Genomic DNA, 18765 nt, shown 5'->3' with positions numbered 1-18765 from the left:
GTCTGTATACTCAATCCATTTACAACACAATCCCAGCAGACACTTATTATAGAAATTAACAAAATATTCTAAAATTTGTATAGAAATGCAAAGAGCTCAGATTGATGCCAGAGCATTTATAAACCTACCCTACCTCAATACTTATTATAAAACAATTGTAATCAACACTATGTGGCATTGGCATAAGGCCAAATAGATAAATGGACCAGAATAAAGGGTTCAGACATAGCTCTCTATTTCTGCAGTTAATTGGCTTTTGACAAAATCACCAAAGCCATTCAACAGTGAAAGAAGCCTTTTTAATGAATGGTGCTGGAACAACTGGATATCCCTATAGGAAATGTATACTATACACATACTACACACAAAATTTAGTATAAATTTATACCATACACTAAATTAGTAAGCATGCACAAAAATTGTATAAACTGGGACATAGCCCTAAATGTACAAGTAAAAACTATGAAGCTTATTGAAGAAAATACAGTATCTTTGCCAAGAGGAATAGGCAAAGATTTCTTACATCACAGAAGGTAACACCATAAAATTTTAAAAAAACCATTAATCGGACTTTATCAAACTAAAATACTCCTGCTCACCAAATAACACCAATGAAAAGACGAATAGGCAAACCTCAAACTGGAAGAAAATATTTTTAGAACGTATATCTGACAAAGAATTCATATTCAGGATATATAGGAAATTCTTATAATTCAGTACTAAGATGAACAATCCATTTGAAAATGGGCAAAAATGCAGACATTGCACAAAGGAAGATATGTGTGTGTGTATGTGTGTGTGTGTGTGTGTGGGTGTGTGGGTGTGTGTGTATGTGTGTATACATATACAGATATATATATATTTTATATATATATTTGGCCAAAGAACACAAAGTGCTCAATGTTATTAGTCATCAGAGAAATGAAAATTTTGTCGAGGATGTGGAGCAACCGGAACTGTCAATAACCGATGGCAGGAATGTAAAATGGCACAACCACTCTGGAAAAATATTTGGCATTTTCTTATAAAGTTAAATATACACCTCCCCTTTGGTCCATCCATTCCACTTGCAGGGATTTATCTAGGAGAAGTAAAAACGTGTTCATGGAAAGTCTTGTACAAACATATTTATAGCGACTTTTTCACGGTAATTGAAAACTCGAGCCAAATGAAGTGTGCAGCAGTGAGAAAATGAAAGGAAATTTACACAATGAAATACTCCTCAACAACAAACAGAATGACCTGCTGATACATGTAACAACACGAATGAATCTAACAGACGCGCTGAACTCAAAAAACAATGTACCATATAAACATTTAGAACAGGGGTCCAATTTTTTGGCTTCCCTGGGCCACATTGGAAGAAGAATTGTCTTGGGCCACACATAAAATAAACTAACGATAGCTGATGAGCTAAAAAAAAAAAAAATGGCAAAAAACCCACAAACAAACCTGATAATGTTTTTGTTTTGTTTTTGTTGTTGTTGTTTTCTTTTGAGACAGAGTTTTGCTCTTGTTGCCCAGGCTGGAGTGCAATGATGCGATCTCAGCTCACTGCAACCTCTGCCCCCTGGGTTCAAGTGATTCTCCTGCCTTGGCCTCCTGAGTACTGGGATTACAGGTGCCCGCCACCACACCCAGCTAATTTTTTGTATTTTTGTAGAGATGACATTTCACCATGTTGGTCCGTCTGGTCTTAAACTCCTGACCTCAAGTGAACCGCGCACCTTTGCCTCCCAAAGTGCTGGGATTACAGGCATGAGCCACCATGCCTGGTCAAAACTGATAATGTTTTAAGAAACAGTAACAAAGTTTGTGAATTTATGTTTAGTTGCATTCAAAGCCATCCTGGGCCACATGCAGCCTGCAGGCTGCAGGATGGACAAGCTTGATTTAGAGCATCCATTTATATGATGCTCTAGACCAGGAAAAATAGATAATGGAGAGTGGGGAGGAACATTGGGGAACTTTCTAGAAACATGGAAACATTCCATATCATGATAGGAGTCTCAGTTACATGAACACATCCATTTGTCAAAATGTATCGCAAAGATTTGTTCATTTAAAATTTTAGATTTGTATATGTACATTTGACATTAAAAAGCTATGAAGAATGATTACATGAGGAAGATGGGAGGTGGTTAGAAGTTAGATGAAGCAAGAATCACAAAATGTTAATAACCATGGAAGCTGGCCAGTAGGTATATAAGAGTTAATTATACTTTTCTGTTCACTTTGCATGTATTGAAAGTTTACATTAAACATTTTAAAATGTATCTTTTTTTGTAAAAAAAAAAAAATAGAAGAAAAATGAAATGGACCCAATGGAAGGCAGCCTCATTAACATAGAGATGAGGAGCAGAAAATGAGCATAACAGGCAAAGAGCCTTGTGTGCTGTGTAGAATTTATTCCAGCTTGTATTCGTTTCCTATTGCTGCTGTAACAAATAACCCCAAATTAGTGGCTTAAAACAGAACAAATTTATAGTTCTGAAGGTCAGAAATAAGAAATGGGTCTCTAGGAAGAATCCTTTTTTATTTTTCCTTTTCCAGTTTTGAGAGGCCACCCACATTTCTTTGCTTGTGGCTCACTTCTATCTTCAAAGCCAGCAGTGACTGGTCAAACCTTTCTAACACCACATCACTCCAATGCTAACCTTCCGCCTCCGCTTTCCACATGTAAGCATCCATGTGATTTGATCAGCCTACCTAGATAATCAAGGATAATCTTCCTAGTCTAGGGTCAACTGGTCAGCAAACTTAATCACCCTTTGCCACATGCACAGCTTCTGATTAGGATTCGGACTTCTTTGTGTGAAGCGTTATTCTGTGTACTACGCAGCTCCAGTGAAATTATTTTAATGATTTCTTTCTGATATGGAGTGTGTGAGTGTGATGGATTGGGGAAAGGGGAGGAAAGAATCAGTTTATCCAGCCACACCTGGAACTAGCTGTAATTTTAAAATTGTACTTCTAATCTTTGTTTATAAATCCTCTATCATTTTTTAAAAGAACAATTTTTATACCTTTTCTGCAATCTACTGCATGTCACAAATTTCATTTTGTTTTGCAGTGACACTTTTGCCTTTTCCTGCTTTTTAAGTAGTTTTAAGGATATACTCTTGAATTATAAAGCTTGAAATAGTTCCTTTACTTACTTTTATTGCTTTCTGTGCTTGTATCTTAGAGGTTAAGCTTCTTTCATTGTATTGAAGATGCCAACTTATTGTCTGATTTTTTTTCCTTGTCCCTGTAATAAATTCAAAGATACAATCTTCCTTTGGATCTTTCTATTATAACAACTATTATGATTACATGCATAGTAAATACTGATTTAGTGTGCCAGGTACTAGGCTGCTCCTCTGCATATGAGATCTCCTTTTATTATTTGATACAATATTTTTTACAGCTATCATCTTGTTTTTTCTTGTCATCTTACTATTTGTGGGCGGCAAGCCACCCAGGCGCTGAGGCAAGAGACCGAGGACACAAGCTGTTCCAGTATAATAAAATATAAAACAAGAATAGTCATACCAGATATAGATCTTAGATATGATTATATATGAATATCATTAATCATCAGTTGGTAGTAATTACTCTTTATCCCAATATTATAATAATCCCCGCTCTATAATCATAACCTAGGAAAAACCAAGCCATACAGAGATAGGAGCTGAGGGGACATAGTGAGGTGTGACCAGAAGACAGGAGTGCGAGCCTTCTGTTATGCCCAGACAGGGCCACCAGAGGGCTCCTTGGTCTAGCGGTGACGCCAGCATCTGGGAAGATGCCCGTTGCCAGGCGGACCGTGGTCTAGCAGTAGCAAAAGGTGTCAAGGAACAACACCCACTACTTAGCAGACCGGGAAAGGGAGTCTCCTTTTCCCTGGGGGAGTTTAGAGAAGACTCTGCTCCTCCACCTCTTGTAGAGGGCCTGACACCAGTCAGGCTTTCCCGCAGTTATCTGGAGGCCTGTCTCCCTGTGATGCTGTGCTTCAGTGGTCATGCTCCTAGTCTGCCTTCATGTTCCATCCTGTACACCTGGCCCTGCCTTCTAGATAGCAGTAGTAAATTAGTGAAAGTACTAATAGTCTCTGATATGTAGAAATAATGGTGTAAGCTGTCTCTTTGTCTTCTCTCTCTCTGCCTTGGCTGCCAGGCAGGGAAGGGCCCCCTGTCCAGTGGACACGTGACCCACGTGACCTTACCTATCACTGGAGAAGACTCGCATTCTTTACCCTGCCCCTTTTGCTTTGTATACAATAAATAACAGTGCAGCCACACATTCGGGGCCACTACCGGTCTCTGCGTCTTGGTGGTAGTGGTCCCCCGGGCCCAGCTGCCTTTTCTTTTATCTGTCTTGTGTCTTTATTTCTACACTCTCTTGTCGCCGCACACAGGGAGAGATGCACCGACCCTGTGGGGCTGGTCCCTACAGGGGGACCCCACCCCAGATCTTCTGATTCAGTCCTGGGGTGACCCTACCCCAGATCTTCCGATTCAGTCCTGGAGGGACCCCACCCATGATCTTCTGATTCAGTCCTGGGGTGACCCTACCCCAGATCTTCCGATTCAGTCCTGGAGGGACCCCACCCATGATCTTCTGATTTAGTCCTGGGGGACCCTACCCCAGATCTTCCTATTCAGTCCTGGTTCGGACTGAGAATTTGCATTTCTAGCATGTCCAGGGACCACAGCTTGAAAACCTCCATGGCAGACATGTAATGGGATGACATGGTCCAATAAATGAAGGAAAAATAACAGGTGGCAACCTCAGGCAGCTTCATCCCAACCAATAAGAAAGTAAATCCTTTCGTAAACTAAGAGGAAGTATTAATACGGGCGTTTGAGCAAATATTTGTGTTAGGACAAAGAATTAAAAACTAGCACAGGCACCCCTGAAGCATGATAGGATGGCAACAGAAGGGCTAATTTAGTTTCCGAGAAATAACTGACAGGCAGTGTTGTGTGTGTGTCTACTACTTAGGAACCCAAAATAAACCTTCAGACCGTTTTCATGAGTACTGAGACCAAGAAAACCACTAGGCAGTGGGTGGTCTGGAAATGTAAATGTTGATGGAACTCCACTCATGAGTCATGGAACAATGCTTCATATTGAAAATGTTTTGTAAATGTGAGTTTCAAGGTTTCAATGTGAACCTGTATGTGTTAGGAGAAAGGACACACCAAAGAAGTAAAATAATTGGGTCAATATAAAAAGTAGAATATTGCCCAGAGAGAAGATGTGGGTAATTCCTAACACGGTTCAAAGGCACCAAAAAGGTGAGCTGTAAGATATTCAGACCTGCACTGTCCCCTGCAGTAGACACAGACATCTTGGTAGGCAACTGGGTGAAAATTCAGAGACAACCCTAGGAACTATGAGGATGAAAAAAGTTAGCATTCATGGAATGAGGCACTGAAGAACCTGAAAAGCTGGAATAACCCCATGAAATAATGAGAATAATTGTAGTATCTTGAACTGGGGTACAGGACACAGGGCTGACGTGGAAGGCGGCACAAGACTACGCGCGCGGGAAAGACCCAGGGATCACAGTGGCCCAAAGCTGGGCACTTCCCAATTCTGGGGATTTGTGCTACAGGCACTCCAGGCTCCACGGTAGAACTGTGTCCAGCACAAAGGCAGTGCTGTCTCGGGGGAGACAGGGCCACACCACCACTGGGGCGGGAAGGGGCCCCGCAGGGAGGCGCCCAGTGTTTCCAACTGCATGGGGTCGGGGGCAGCGCTGATGTAGAGCGTGAGGGCGCAGGTTAAACCTAAAGGAGGGAAGCTTTTTGGGGCAGAACAGACAACGGAGAACGCTGCACACTGCCTTTCCCACCCGAATTGTGTTTTGCCCTTTTTTTTTTTTTGAGATGGAGTTTTGCCTTTGTTGCCCAGGCCTGGAGTGCAATGGCCTGATCTCGGCTCACTGCAACCTCCGCCTCCCGGGTTCAAGCAATTCTCCTGCCTCAGCCTCCCAAGTAGCTGGGATTACAAGCGTGCACCCCCACACACGGCTAATTTTGTATTTTTAGTAGATATAGGGTTTCTCCATATTGGCCAGGTTGGTCTCGAACTCCCGACTTCAGGTGATCCACCGGCCTCGGCCTCCCAAAGTGCTGGGATTACAGGCGTGAGCCACCGCACCCTGCCTGCTTTTTTTTTTTTTTGCAGAGTCTCACTGTCCACCAGGCTGGATTTGCTGTGATCTCGGCTCCCTGCAGCCTCCAGCTCCCAGGCTCAGGCGATCCTCCCGCCTCAGCCCACGGAGTAGATGGGACCACAGGAGCCCGCCACCACGCCCAACTACCTTTTGTAATTTTTGTAGGGATGGGGTCTAGCCACGCTGCCCAGGCTGGTCCCAACTGCTGGGCTCAAGAGCTCCGCCCGCCTCCGCCTCCCAAAGCGCAGGGACCGCAGGTGTGAGCTACCGCGCCAAGCCCAGAGTTTCCGACTGTTAGCGGGAATCATATTCACGTCAAAACTTCTCTTTATACAAGAACTAAAAGGCAAACTAAATCCCTGCTCCATCACTGCCTGTCCCGGGTCGCTGCGCGGGACATTTTCCCCAAGCGCCTTCCCGGCCCCGCCCACAGGTGGCCTGCGCGGGAGTATCCCGGACAACGCGCATTTCCTCCGCCCGAAACGGCGGTAACGCCAGGCCCTGCCCCCGACAGAGGCGGAAGCGGAGCCGCCCTGAGAGGTTTCCCGTTGCCGCAGGCGCCTCAGCCCAGCCGCGCGCCTCGGCCCTTGGCCGCCTACTCCTACCGCCCTGGCCCCGGGCGGGGCGCTGCCCGAGCAGAGCTTCCTGTGGAACGTCTTCCAGAGGTGCGGGCTGGCACCGCCCCGGCCCCTCCCGCCTCCGCCGCAGCCGCCCCCGACCCCTGCCCCGACCCCGCGGCCGACCCCAAGCCGGACCCCTGCCCCAACCGCCGCGGCCGCGCCCGTTCCCTGACGGTTTCCCCGCGGCCTCCCCCATCACCTGCCGGGTCCCCAGCGGCCTCCCCCGTCCCCTGCCCCAACCCCCGCGGCCGACCCCGACCCCCGCACCGACCGACGCGGCCGCCCGCATCCCCTGCCCCGACCCCCGCGGCCGCCCCGACCCCTGCCCCGACCGACGCGGCCGCCCCCATCCCCTGCCGGGTCCCCCGCAGTCTACCCCGTCCCCTGCCCGGTCTGCTGTGGCCGTCCCTGCCTCCTGCCCCGTCCCTGTTCTGTGCGTCGGGCCCTTCCTAAGGTGCAGAATGCGCCACTGCAGACCCGAGGTCGCGGCCACCGGCTCCTGGGCTAGGCCCTTTTTCTCGCCTCAGGAGCCGTCAGGGGGAGGGTCTCCAGGGTGCTTGTTTGGGGAAAGCGGAAACAGAGTGCCTGGGCCGCTGTTAAAATGTCAGCAGCCAAGGAAGAAGCAGCGACCTGGCGTCTGGTCGGGCCAGGTGACCTTTATGGCGGCGCCTTCTGTCCCTGGTCGCTTTTCCACTGAATGAATGACCGAAACTGTAGTAACTCATGGCCAGGGAATGGCTTAGTTATCTGAGAGAATCTTTTCTTGTTTGTGAAAAAGGGAAACTGGTACAAATGCGAATTCAGACAGACCAGGAGGGGAAGGAAGGGAAGGATTGAGGTGGGAAAAGAGAAAGATGATTGACCTCTTAGGGGAAGACCACACTTGGACGTCGGCTCCTGGGGCACTTCCTTGATTCCCCTGCACTCCTCAGCGGGGTGGGAGAGGCGGAGGTTCCAGGAGGGAGCCTTCCAGAGTCGGTGCAGGGTTGACAGGAGACGTTTGCTTTGCTTTTCCTGAACTTTCGATCGCCAGCTTATTTGGTCTTGATGTTGTAGGGGTGATAAAGACAGCAGTGGAGTGATATGGACACCGAGCTTCAGCAAGCTGTCTCCAACCGTGAGTGGGCCAGTGGGACCTGGGCCTCCAGACCGAGAAGCCGCGAGCCTGCCCTGCTCACAGTGGGTAACTTTCTTTCTGAAGTTGATTTTCCAAGGACAAAGGAATCATTAGGACAAATTATTATTACTGCTTCATGGTGGAGATGCTTCTGGTTTATTTTGTGGCCACCGCTGTTACTGCTTGGAGTGCCTCACCCAGCCAGCTAACAACTGCGTGCGTGAGCGCGGGGAAAGGCTTCTTGAGAAACGAAAACTAGGCTGTAGGCTTGGGAGGGGAATAGGAAGGTTAGCTCTGTACAGCCGAAAGCCTTTTGGTAGGTTGCAGGTCCTTGAATTTCCTCGGTGACTGCATCTTGGTGACTTCTCTGAATAGACCTTCGAGGGCACTGGGGGGTGATTGTTGGAGGGCTTGGGGAGATCAGGCAGCACTTGTGTGGGAATGTGGCTGTTACAGGAACTGCAGAAACTGGGACTGGATTCCTCGGGAAAGGATTGGGGGTGTTGGAGGTGCTGGCAGGGGAGTTATGGGGAGGTGTTCTTATCAGTGTGCGAATACTGGGCGTTCAGGCAGCGGAAAATCCGGGTCCTTGCGTGTTGTGAGCTCCCTGGAGTTACGTTCTTGCCAATTTCAGCTCAATTGATCCCCCTCCCCTGAGCTATCATTGGATACATTTTACTTCATTGAACACCTGACTGCTGCTTTTTCTGTAATCCCTCGGGGCAGTCATCTTTTCTGATTCTGTGTGTAGTTTGCCTTTCAGATCCGTGTCATTTAAGCTAGAAAAGGGGTCAGTTTTGAGATGATGTGAAAATGTTGAAAGGCTCCTTGTTATTAGTGGGAAGTATCTGATGTTGCCAGAGACTGGATTGGGGCACGGGGAGCACTATGGCTGCTAGACACTGCCTCACTGCGCTGTGGGTAGGCGGTGCTGGATTCAGCCTTACTGCCTAATGATTTGTGAGGATTTGTGTTTTCAGAGTCACATGTTTACCTTATGACATCAGTTCCTAATATGTGACGTGTGGGCCACAGATGCTGGTGTATTATTTCACGTGCATTTGTATAGATTGTTTTCAGGGAATTCAGAAATTCTGTTATCTCTACGCCAGTGATTGTGCTTTCTTGATTTTTCTCTTTTCATTATTCTTAAATCCTCCTTTTTTTATTTGCATCTCAGTTCATTTATACTCGGGAAGTGCAAGATGTGGCTACTAGAAAGAGATGTCAAGAGAACCTGGAATCCAGTAGGCTACAATTTGGCAAATCTTAGCTTAAAACTTCCTAAATGTTGACCACAGTGGATGCAAATGGCTCTGTGCATCATCTGTTAAATATGGTCAGATGACCACCCAGATTCAAGTGGTTTGTCACCAGGGTGATACGAGCCACACGGAGTGCCCTCCTCAGAGGCCATGTTTCAGAGACATTTATTTTGAGTGGTTTTCCAGTGAGTGATGCAAGATTTATGATCTATTTTAACAGCCTGCTTTTCATGCATTTGTTCAGATTTTTAGATTTTAGGTTTTCTGTCATACTTGCTCAACTAGGAGTGGTGGTCAAATACTGGACCTCATTAGCATGATAGCCTGCCCACCTTGGCAGGCTCCACTGGAGTGCTTGGGGCCTGCCTGGATTCCAGTCCTGACTCTACCAGGTTTGTGTCCTCGCGGTTACTGGGAGGGAATATTGAGGAAATGCATGCGAGGTGCTTCCGGTGATTCCTGGCACAGAGCAAGTGCTCAGTAATTGTCAGCTGTGAGTATTAGTAGTAGCTAATACACTACCAGTATTCTTGGCTAAGAAGCCAGCTCAAAGCTTTGCTGGTTTCCATTAACTGATGATGGTGATGATGGTTTCCACGTACTGAACACTCACACCGCTGGGCTAGGCGCTTAACCCAAATCCAAGGTCAGCATTATTGTTTGGGGTTCGGGGGAGACATCTCCTGCTCTGACTTGTGTGTTTGGGTTCCCGTATTTTCACTAGAGGGTGTTAGTCCTGCCCCAGTTCAGCTGGTCCTCAAAGCATATGTAGCTCTTTAACCATCAGCAAGTGTCAGTCAGAACATAATCTTGATTTCAGCTGGTACTAAATATCTACCAGGAGCCTGCTTGAGAGAGAGAATTGCCTGACAGGTGCTGAGTCCACCATTCCTGAGATACTTTGAAATCAGTGTCTGGCTTAACCCAAGCTGTGTATCGGGACCCTCTCACCGTGGCCCCAATGGAGTCACTTTACTTAGGCGCCCCCTTTTGCCTTGGTCTCTGAGCTTCCTCTGCCTTTCATCTCTGCAGAATGAAGCCCCACCCGCCCTTCAGGATGCAAAGCCCTCCTCTATAAAGTGCGTGCGGGGCCAGGTGCAGTGGCTCACGTCTGACCTCCCAACACTTTGGGAGGCCGAGGCAGGGCTATCGCTTGAGCCCAGGAGTTTGAGACCAGCCTGGGCAACATTGTGAGACCCTGTTCCTTGAATTGGCCTGGGAGATTTCCTCAGCTTGTGCTGGAGGCATGTGGCCCCATGAAGCCCGTAGTCACGGTTCACCCTGAGAGACGCTGGCTTTGGGGCTCACACGCCTGCTGTGGGCAGCCCCAGGAGATGGCCACCCTGTTTCTCCGGGAGCTGGAGCTGCGCGTCTTCTCAGCAACTGTGGTGGCTGTTCTGTATTATTTGCATCTTATAAACCGTTTGCCTGATTACATTTTCCTCTTCAATTTAGCTGCTAGAAAATTTAAAGTCACGTTGGTGGCTCGCCAGTAATGAGAGTTTAGAGGTAAACTTTATGACATAGTCTTAGACTCTTCACTTTCTCCTCAGCCAACATGATTCACAGTTACTTTATTTTGCTGTACTGTGAGTGTCTTTGTGTTTCCTGAATTCCTTCTGGAATAAGGCAGGTTGTTAGTAAGCACAGGTTTCTGGTCCATCTCGTAGCCTCAGGCAGTGGGCGGTGCTGTCCCTGCTCCCTTTCTGGGTTACCTGTGGTAGCTCTCAAGTTGCAGGGCTGCGATTTGAAGCCTGATTTAGTACACCGTGTTTCTGTCGTGTTCTGTGGTGGTTTGCTCCTCACGTGTGAGCATTCACTCCGTGGCCCTGTTTCTCCACCGCACCTCTGCCTGGTGGCATCCTACTGGATGTCTCAGCCGAGCCACTCTGTTCTGAAGACGCCCTTGTCCTCCACCCCTTTGCTTTGGGCTCTGAGCTTCTTCTGCCTTTCATGTCTGTAGGATGAAGCCCCACCTGCCCTTCAGGATGCCAGCCTTGGCAACATTGTGAGAGCCTGTTTCTACAAAATCTAAACAAGTGTAGTGGTGCACGCCTGCAGTCCCAGCTACTTGGGAGGCTGAGATGGGAAGATCACTTGAGCCTGGGAGGTTGAGGCTGCATTGAGCTGAGATCAAGCCACTGCACTCTAGCCTGGGAGACAGAGCGAAACCCCATCTCAAAAAAAACAAAGAAAGTGGATATGCGCTGCCCCTGCCATTGGATCATCGCAGCATTTTTCTTTTCTCTGATGTGCGCCTTTTTCCTCACTGTGGGGGCTCATGTTTTCGTAGTTCCCTCTCGCTACTAGATTGTGAGCTGTGTGGAGGAAGGTTCATAATTGTGTTGTATGTACAGACACACAAAATTTGTCCTTGGATAGACACATATCAATCCGCTTCCTTCTCCTCTCTGAATTTCTTTATTTAAAAAAAAAAAAGAGATGGAGTCTCACTGTCTTTCCCAGGCTGGTCTCAAACTCCTAGGCCCAAGTGATCCTCCCGCCTCTACTAATATGAATTATTAGCCTGTACTATTTGAATTCCTATACTAATATGATTGAAATTAGTTTGACTTGTATAATAATTGTTCTCCTAGATTGGGCTTCTGTTTTGATAGTAGAACTAAATTTTAGGCTGTTTCAAGAAATTAATGTATTATTGGTAGAAAAACGGAAGCTACAAAATGGCCGGGTTTCTCACTTCAGTTAAATTTGTGCTTCTGAGTGCTTGTATTCTAGGTGAAACCGCACTGAGAAGGTATTTGTGGCCTGTTCGCTGAATCATTGATTAGAATTCTTTGCACAGGAGAGCTGCTAAAAATTACTGCGGTGAACAGGTATGAAGAAGAAGGCTGTTCTCTGCCCTTCTTTTTGCAATAAAATGTTACAAACTATCTTGAGTTTGATCCCTTTTCAGGTGTTTGGGTTTTTTTTAACATTCACATGTTTCTTGGAATTATAAGAAATTAAGTTTGTGCTTCTGAAGTGGGTTTGCCTTAATATAACACTGATGTATTTGTAAGGGGCATTTTTAAAGCTGTACTTTAAAAAATAATTCTTACATTCGTTTGAAGGTTTTTTGTTTGTTTGTTTTTGAGATGGAGGCTCTCTTTGTCACTGAGGCTGGAGTGCAATGGCATTGATCTTGGCTCACTGCAACCTCTGCATCTGGAGTTCAAGTGATTCTCCTGCCTTAGCCTCCTGAGTAGCTGGGACTACAGGCACCTGCTACCATGCACAGCTAATTTTTTGTATTTTTAGTAGAGACGGGGTTTCACTGTGTTAGCCAGGATGGTCTCGATCTCCTGACCTCGTGATCTGCCCATATCAGCCTCCCAAAGTGCTGGGATTACAGGTGTGAGCCAGGGGGCCAACATGGTGAAACCCTATCTCTACTAAAAATACAAAATTAGCCGGGAATGGTGGTGTGCGCCTGTAATTCCAGCTACTCGGGAGGCTGAGGCATGAGAATCACTTGATCCCGGGAGGCAGAGGTTGCAGTGAGCTGAGATAGCGCCACTGCACTCCAGCCTGGGGGACAGTGAGACTCCATCTCAAAAAAAAAAAAAAAAATAGAATAGAATAACTTTTGTTTAGGTGTTACAAAATCCAGGCCAGATAAATCTAAACTTTAATCTCACACCCAGTTCCTAGATTAGTCCCTTCTCCAGCTCAGGTTCGGCCTAAGCCTCAGGGTTCCTTACTTGGTGGGCACCACCTGCTCCCTTCCCCACCTTTGTTCCTCTTTTTCCTCTGCTGGCTTCTCCAGGGTTGGGTGTGTTCAATGGTGGAAACAGGCTAAAGGTCTTTGGCTTTTAGATTCTGTTGATGGGTGAGTTCCAGATACTAGCTTTCTCTTGTAGGATATTTCATTTATTTATCAAAAATATTAGAACACACCATTCATGTGCCAGACCCTGTTCCAGGCACTGGGGCTAGGGTGATAAATGAGATCAACAAAAATACCTGCCCACATGAAGCTCCTGTTCTAGGGAAGACAAAAAAGAAAGAAAATACACGTGTCCTTAGTACATTAGAAGTTTCCAAGTAGTGTAGAGAAAAATAAAGTAGGTTGGACTCGGTGGCTCACACCTGTAATCCCAGCACTTTGGGAGGCTGAGGTGGGAGGACTACTTGAGCTCAGGAATTTGAGACCAGCCTGGGCAACATGACAAATCCTGTCTCTACAAAAAAAAAAAAAAATTAGCTGGGTATGGTGGCATGCACCTGTAGTCCCAGCCACTGGGGAGGCTGAGGAGGGAGAATTGCTTCAGCCCTGGAGGTGAAGGTTGCAGTAAGCCGAGATCGTGCCATTGCACTCCAGCCTGAGTGACAGAGCCAGACCCTGTCTCAAAAAAAAAAAACAGAAGGAAAGAAAGAAAATGAAAAAACAAAGCAGAGATGGGGAAGCAGAGGAGAGGGCTGGTGCTGGGGTCACAGGGGAGGGGCTGGGGATGCACGGGAGGGGCTGGGGACGCAAGCTTTCCTGAGTTCCCACAGTTCTCTGCCCCTCTCCTGTCTCACAGGGCAAGGTCCACCTGGGGCTTGCGGTGGTTTTACACCAAGCTAATATCTTGTTCTTCCCAACAGACGGAGGCCCAGTGAGGCTTCTCTGTCCTCCATGAGGAATAGCATTGGCCTAAACCTGCAGACAGCATTGCAAAGAGAAGTCAGGTAAACCCGCTGATGAAGAATGATTCCAGTGTGCTGACAGAGGCTGACATTTCTTGCCATGGGTGATTTAATGTTGGGCCTCAATTTTTCACTCCCCCCGTAAGAGTATGACATAGCCACAGCCTTGCCAGGGCCTGAGGGAGGGTGGATGGACTTATCCATCCCATAGGTGTTGCTCGTGGCTGGGTGACTTGCTTCTGCCAGTGAGATTTTCACAGACACGGCACAAGCAGAAGCCTGGAATGTGTGGGCACTGCCAGGCCTGCCTTCTGAGGCTCTTGATTTTCCCCACGAGATGCGCGTGCCCCAGGGAAGAGCGGCTCTGGCTGCGGGATGAGAGGCGTGTGGAGCAGGCATGGTTCCCGTCCTTAGCCTGCAGTCAAGCCCAGACTAGATCAGCCTAAGCCCAGCCATGCCACGGGTGCAGGAGTGAAGAGCAAATGCTAACTGTCCATGGAATTGACTTTCAAAGGGGCGTGTCATGTGCCTCATCCCAGCAACAGTGAAGGCATTTCCCTATCAGTCAGTTGGTAAATGATTATTGACAAACAATGTGCTGGGAAGGTGGAGTGATTTGAGTAGATTTGGCCTCTATTCTCATGAGGCTTCCTTTCTAGAGGGGCAGGCAGATGATGGATGGATAAATATAAATGATTCTAATAGGTTGGTGCAGCAGTCATTAAAAGGAATGGCAAAAAAAGAAAAGAAGAAACGGGGAGGAGCCGCTGCTGCAGTTCATTAATAGTAATGGCAAAAACCGCGATGACTTGTGCCCCAACCTAACACAGTAACCACGGGTGTGCAAAATGTGGCAATTGGGAAGTTCCGAGTGCTAGGAGAGCATGTAGCTTCCCGGCGTCAGGACACGGGGGTTGGCAACCTAACCAAGGTTAAGTCCAAGTGAGGAGGGTGGGCAGGGAGCGATATTTCAGTGGAGACTCCAAGGATGAATGGTATTTAGAGATGAAACCCCGATAGGGTGTGTGTCTGGCACAGAGAAGAGCCTGTGCAAAAGCCGGCGGGGCTAGAGGACACCGTATGGTCATCCACCTGAGGGGCGACCAGCAGGCTGGAGCTCAGCGGGTTGAGAGGAGGATGCAGAGCCCGGGAAAGGCACCCTAGGCAGAGGGCACAGCAGGGCAAAGGCCTGGAGTCGGGCCCGAGCCTGTGTGGTTTGAGGAACGGACAGAGGCCTGTCTGGCAGGAAGGGAACGGCACAGGGGAGAGACCTGAGGCCAGAGCAGAGGGCAGGGCTGTGCTGGGCACTGTGGGCTGTGGATGGTGCTGGCATTTCAGAGGGGAGACCATAGACCAGGGCAGAGGGCAGGGCCGTGCTGGGCACTTTGGGCTGTGGATGGGAGCTGGCATTTATGCTCAGGTGATGGGAATATGTTAAAAGATTTTAAAGAGGGGAATAGCAGTTGGGATTAATGTGTATTCTGGGAATCTCAACAAAGTAAATTCATAGTTCGAATTTTCATAAGACTTCTGCACAGGGAGAGAGAAATAAGATCGCGTCTACAGCTGTGTGATGATTTTATTTAAAAATACTACGAAGTTTTTAAACGTGATTTCAAATGGTGCGTTTCTGTTTCACATTGGACATAAGTAGATTGCAAGTAGAAAAGTTAACTCATGAACATAAAAGAGATAACGATTTGAAAACAAAACATTTATTCATTTACTTTGGCTGCAGTTTTCATGACTGCTGAATTTCATGAGAAGGGATTGTTCCGGGAGGGTCATGGGGCTGAAGACCTGGAGAGGAGCTGGTGCTACCGCTGTTCAAATCTGAGGGTGGTGGAGATGGGGCCTTGGGGAGCAACAGGTGCTGCCTTTTAAGTCTGAGAGTCATTGAGCTGGAAGTCCAGGGAGGAGCCGGTGCTGCCGCTGATGTCTTAGGTTGAGGAGCTGAAGACAAATGAAGGAGCCGGTGTGGCTGTTGTGTGAGGGTCGTGGAGCTGGAGATCCAGGTGGGAGAGGTGTTCTAGCTCGGGGAGTAGCTGCTGTTCTACCGTGAGGTCCCTGCAGCTGCAGACCCTGAGAGGCATTGATGTTGTAGATTGAGGGCCGTGTAGCTGGAGACCCGGTGAGGAGCTGATGTTCCAGTTTGAGGATCTTGCAGCTGCAGATGTGGAGAGGAGCCGATGTTCTAGTTTGGGGGCTTGCAGCCGAAGACCTGGGGAGGAGCTGATGTTCCGGTTTGAGGATCTTGCAGCCGCAGACCCAGGGAGGAGCTGATGTTCCGGTTTGAGGGTCTTTGCAGCCGTAGAACCGGGGAGGAGCCGTTGTTCCGGTTTGAGGGTCCCGCAACCGCGGACCCGGGGAGAAGCTGATGTTCTGGTTTCAGAGTATTGCAGCCGCAGAGCCGTGGAGGAGCTGATGTTCCAGTTTGAGGGTCTTGCAGCTGCGACCCGGGAAGGAGCTGATGTTCTGGTTTGGGCATCTTGCAGTCACAGACCCAGGGAGGAGCTGATGTTCCGGTTTAAGGGTCTTGCAAGCGCAGACCCGTGGAGGAGCTGATGTTCCGGTTTCAGGGTCTTGCAGGCGCAGACCCGGGGAGGAGCTGATGTTCCGGTTTTAGGGTCTTGCAGCCGCAGACCTGTGGAGGCGCGGATGTTCCTGTTTGAGGGTTTTGCAGCTGTAGACCCGGGGAGGAGCCGATGTTGTAGTTTGAGGATCTTGCAGCCGCAGACCCTAAGAGGAGCCGGTGTTCCAGTTTGAGGTTCGTGCAGCCAAAAACCCGGGGAGGAGCCGATGTTCCAGTTTGAGGTTCATGCAGCCACAGACCTAGGGAGGAGCTGATGTTCCAGTTTGAGGGTCGTGTAGCCACAGACCCGGAGAAGAGCTGATGTTCCAGTTTGAGGGTCGTGCAGCCACATTCCCGGAGAGGAGCTGATGATCCAGTTTGAGGGTCGTGCAACCGCAGACACGGGGAAGAGATGATGTTCCAGTTTGAGGGTCGTGCAGCCGCAGACCCAGGGAGGAGCTGATGTTCCGGTTTGAGGGTCGTGCAGTGGCAGACCTGGGGAGGCACTGATGTTCCGGTTTGAGGGTCGTGCAGCCGCAGACCCGGGGAGGAGCTAATGTTCCCGTTTGGGGGTCTTGAAGCCGCAGACCTGGGAAGGAGCTGATGTTCCCGTTTGGGAGTATTGCAGCTGCAGACCCGGGGAGGAGCTGATGTTCCGCTCTGGGGGTCTTGCAGCCGCAGACCTGGGGAGCAGCTGATGTTCTGCTTTGGGGGTCTTGCAGCCGCAGACCCGGGGAGGAGCTGATGTTCCGGTTTGGGGGTCTTGCAGCCGCAGACCTGGGGAGCAGCTGATGTTCCGCTTTGGGGGTCTTGCAGCCGCAGACCTGGGGAGGAGCTGATGTTCCGGTTTGGGGGTCTTGCAGCCGCAGACCCGGGTAAGAGCTGATGTTCCGGTTTGAGGGTCCTGCAGCCGCAGACCTGGGGAGCAGCTGATGTTCCGCTTTTGGGGTCTTGCAGCCACAGACCCGGGGAGGAGCTGATGTTCCGGATTGAGGGTCTTGCAGCCGCAGACCCGGGTAAGAGCTGATGTTCTGGTTTGAGGGTGGTGCAGCCATGGACCCGAGGAGGAGCTGATGTTCCGGTTTCTGGGTCTTGCAACCGCGGATCCAGGGAGGAGCTCATGTTCCGGTTTGAGGATGGTGCAGCCACGCACCGGTGGAGGAGCTGATATTCCAGTTTGAGGGTCTTGCATCTGCGGACCCGGGGAGGAGCTGAAGTTCCGGTTTGAGGGTCTTGCAGCCGCAGACCTGGGGAGGAGCTGATGTTCCGGATTGGGGGTCTTGCAGCCGCAGACCAGGGGAGGAGCTGATGTTTCCTTTTTGGAGTATTGCAGCCGCAGACCTGGGGAGGAGCTGATGTTCTGCTTTGAGGGTCTCGCAGCTGCAGACCAGGGAGGAGCTGATATTCGGGTTTGAGGGTCTTACAGACCCGTGAAGGAGCTGATGTTCCAGTTGGACGGTCCTGCAGCCATGGACCTGGGGAGGAGCTGATGTTCCGGTTTCAGGGTCTTGCAGCTGTGGACCCGGGGAGGAGCTGATGTTCTGGTTTGAGGGTCTTGAAGCCGCAGACCCGCGGAGGAGCTGATGTTCCGGTTTGAGGGTCTTGCAGCCACAGACCCTTGGAGGAGCCGATGTTCCGGTTTCAGGGTATTGCAGCTGCAGACCTGGGGAGGAGCTGATGTTCTGGTTTGAGGGTCTTGCAGCCACAGACCCTTGGAGGAGCTGATGTTCCGGTTTCAGGGTATTGCAGCTGCGGACCCGGGGAGGAGCTTATGTTCTGGTTTGAGGGTCTTGCAGCCGCGGACCCGGGGAGGAGCTGATGTTCCGGTTTGGGGGTCTTGCATCCGCAGTCCCAGGGAGGAGCTGATGTTCTGGTTTTGGGGTCTTGCAGCCACGGACCCGGGGAGGAGCCAATGTTCCGGTTTGAGGGCGGTGCAATCGCGGACCCGGGGAGGAGCTGATATTCCGATTTGAGGGTCTTGCAGCCGCGGACCCGAGGAGGTGCTGATGTTCCGGTTTGAGGGTCTTGCAGCCGCGGACCCAGGGAGGAGCTGATGTTCCGGTTTGAGGGTCTTGCAGCTGCGGACCTGGGGAGGAGCTGATGTTCCGGTTTGACGGTCTTGCAGCCGCAAACCCAGGGAGGAGCTGATGTTCCGGTTTCAGGGTCTTGCAGCCGCAGACCCGTGGAGGCACGGATGTTCCTGTTTGAGGGTTTTGCAGCCGCAGACCCGGGGAGGTGCCAATGTTCTACATTGAGGGTCGTGCAGCCACAGACCTGGAGAGGAGCTGATGTTGTCGTTTGAGGATCTTGCAGCCGCAGACCCTGAGAGGCGCCGGTGTTTCAGTTTGAGGTTCATGCAGCCGAAAACCCGGGGAGGAGCCAATGTTCCAGTT

General features: G+C 49.4%; 1 protein-coding gene across 5 annotated transcripts in view; it reads left to right on the top strand.

Moving 5' to 3' along the window:
- Positions 1-7842: 7842 nt before the first annotated feature.
- ATP13A4 (ATPase 13A4) overlaps positions 7843-18765 on the top strand; it is a 211954-nt gene continuing 201031 nt past the window's right edge. For all 5 annotated transcript variants that reach the window (XM_063621985.1, XM_063621984.1, XM_063621983.1 and 2 more), the window contains exon 1: positions 7843-7965. The gene's annotated coding sequence lies outside the window, so the exon portion shown is untranslated. The remainder of the gene's footprint in view (positions 7966-18765) is intronic.

This window comes from Symphalangus syndactylus, chromosome 17 (assembly GCF_028878055.3).
Source record: "Symphalangus syndactylus isolate Jambi chromosome 17, NHGRI_mSymSyn1-v2.1_pri, whole genome shotgun sequence".
Classification (NCBI taxonomy): Eukaryota; Metazoa; Chordata; class Mammalia; order Primates; family Hylobatidae; genus Symphalangus; species Symphalangus syndactylus.
Note: the sequence above shows the minus strand (reverse complement) of the source record. Positions and strands in the feature narration are given on the sequence as shown.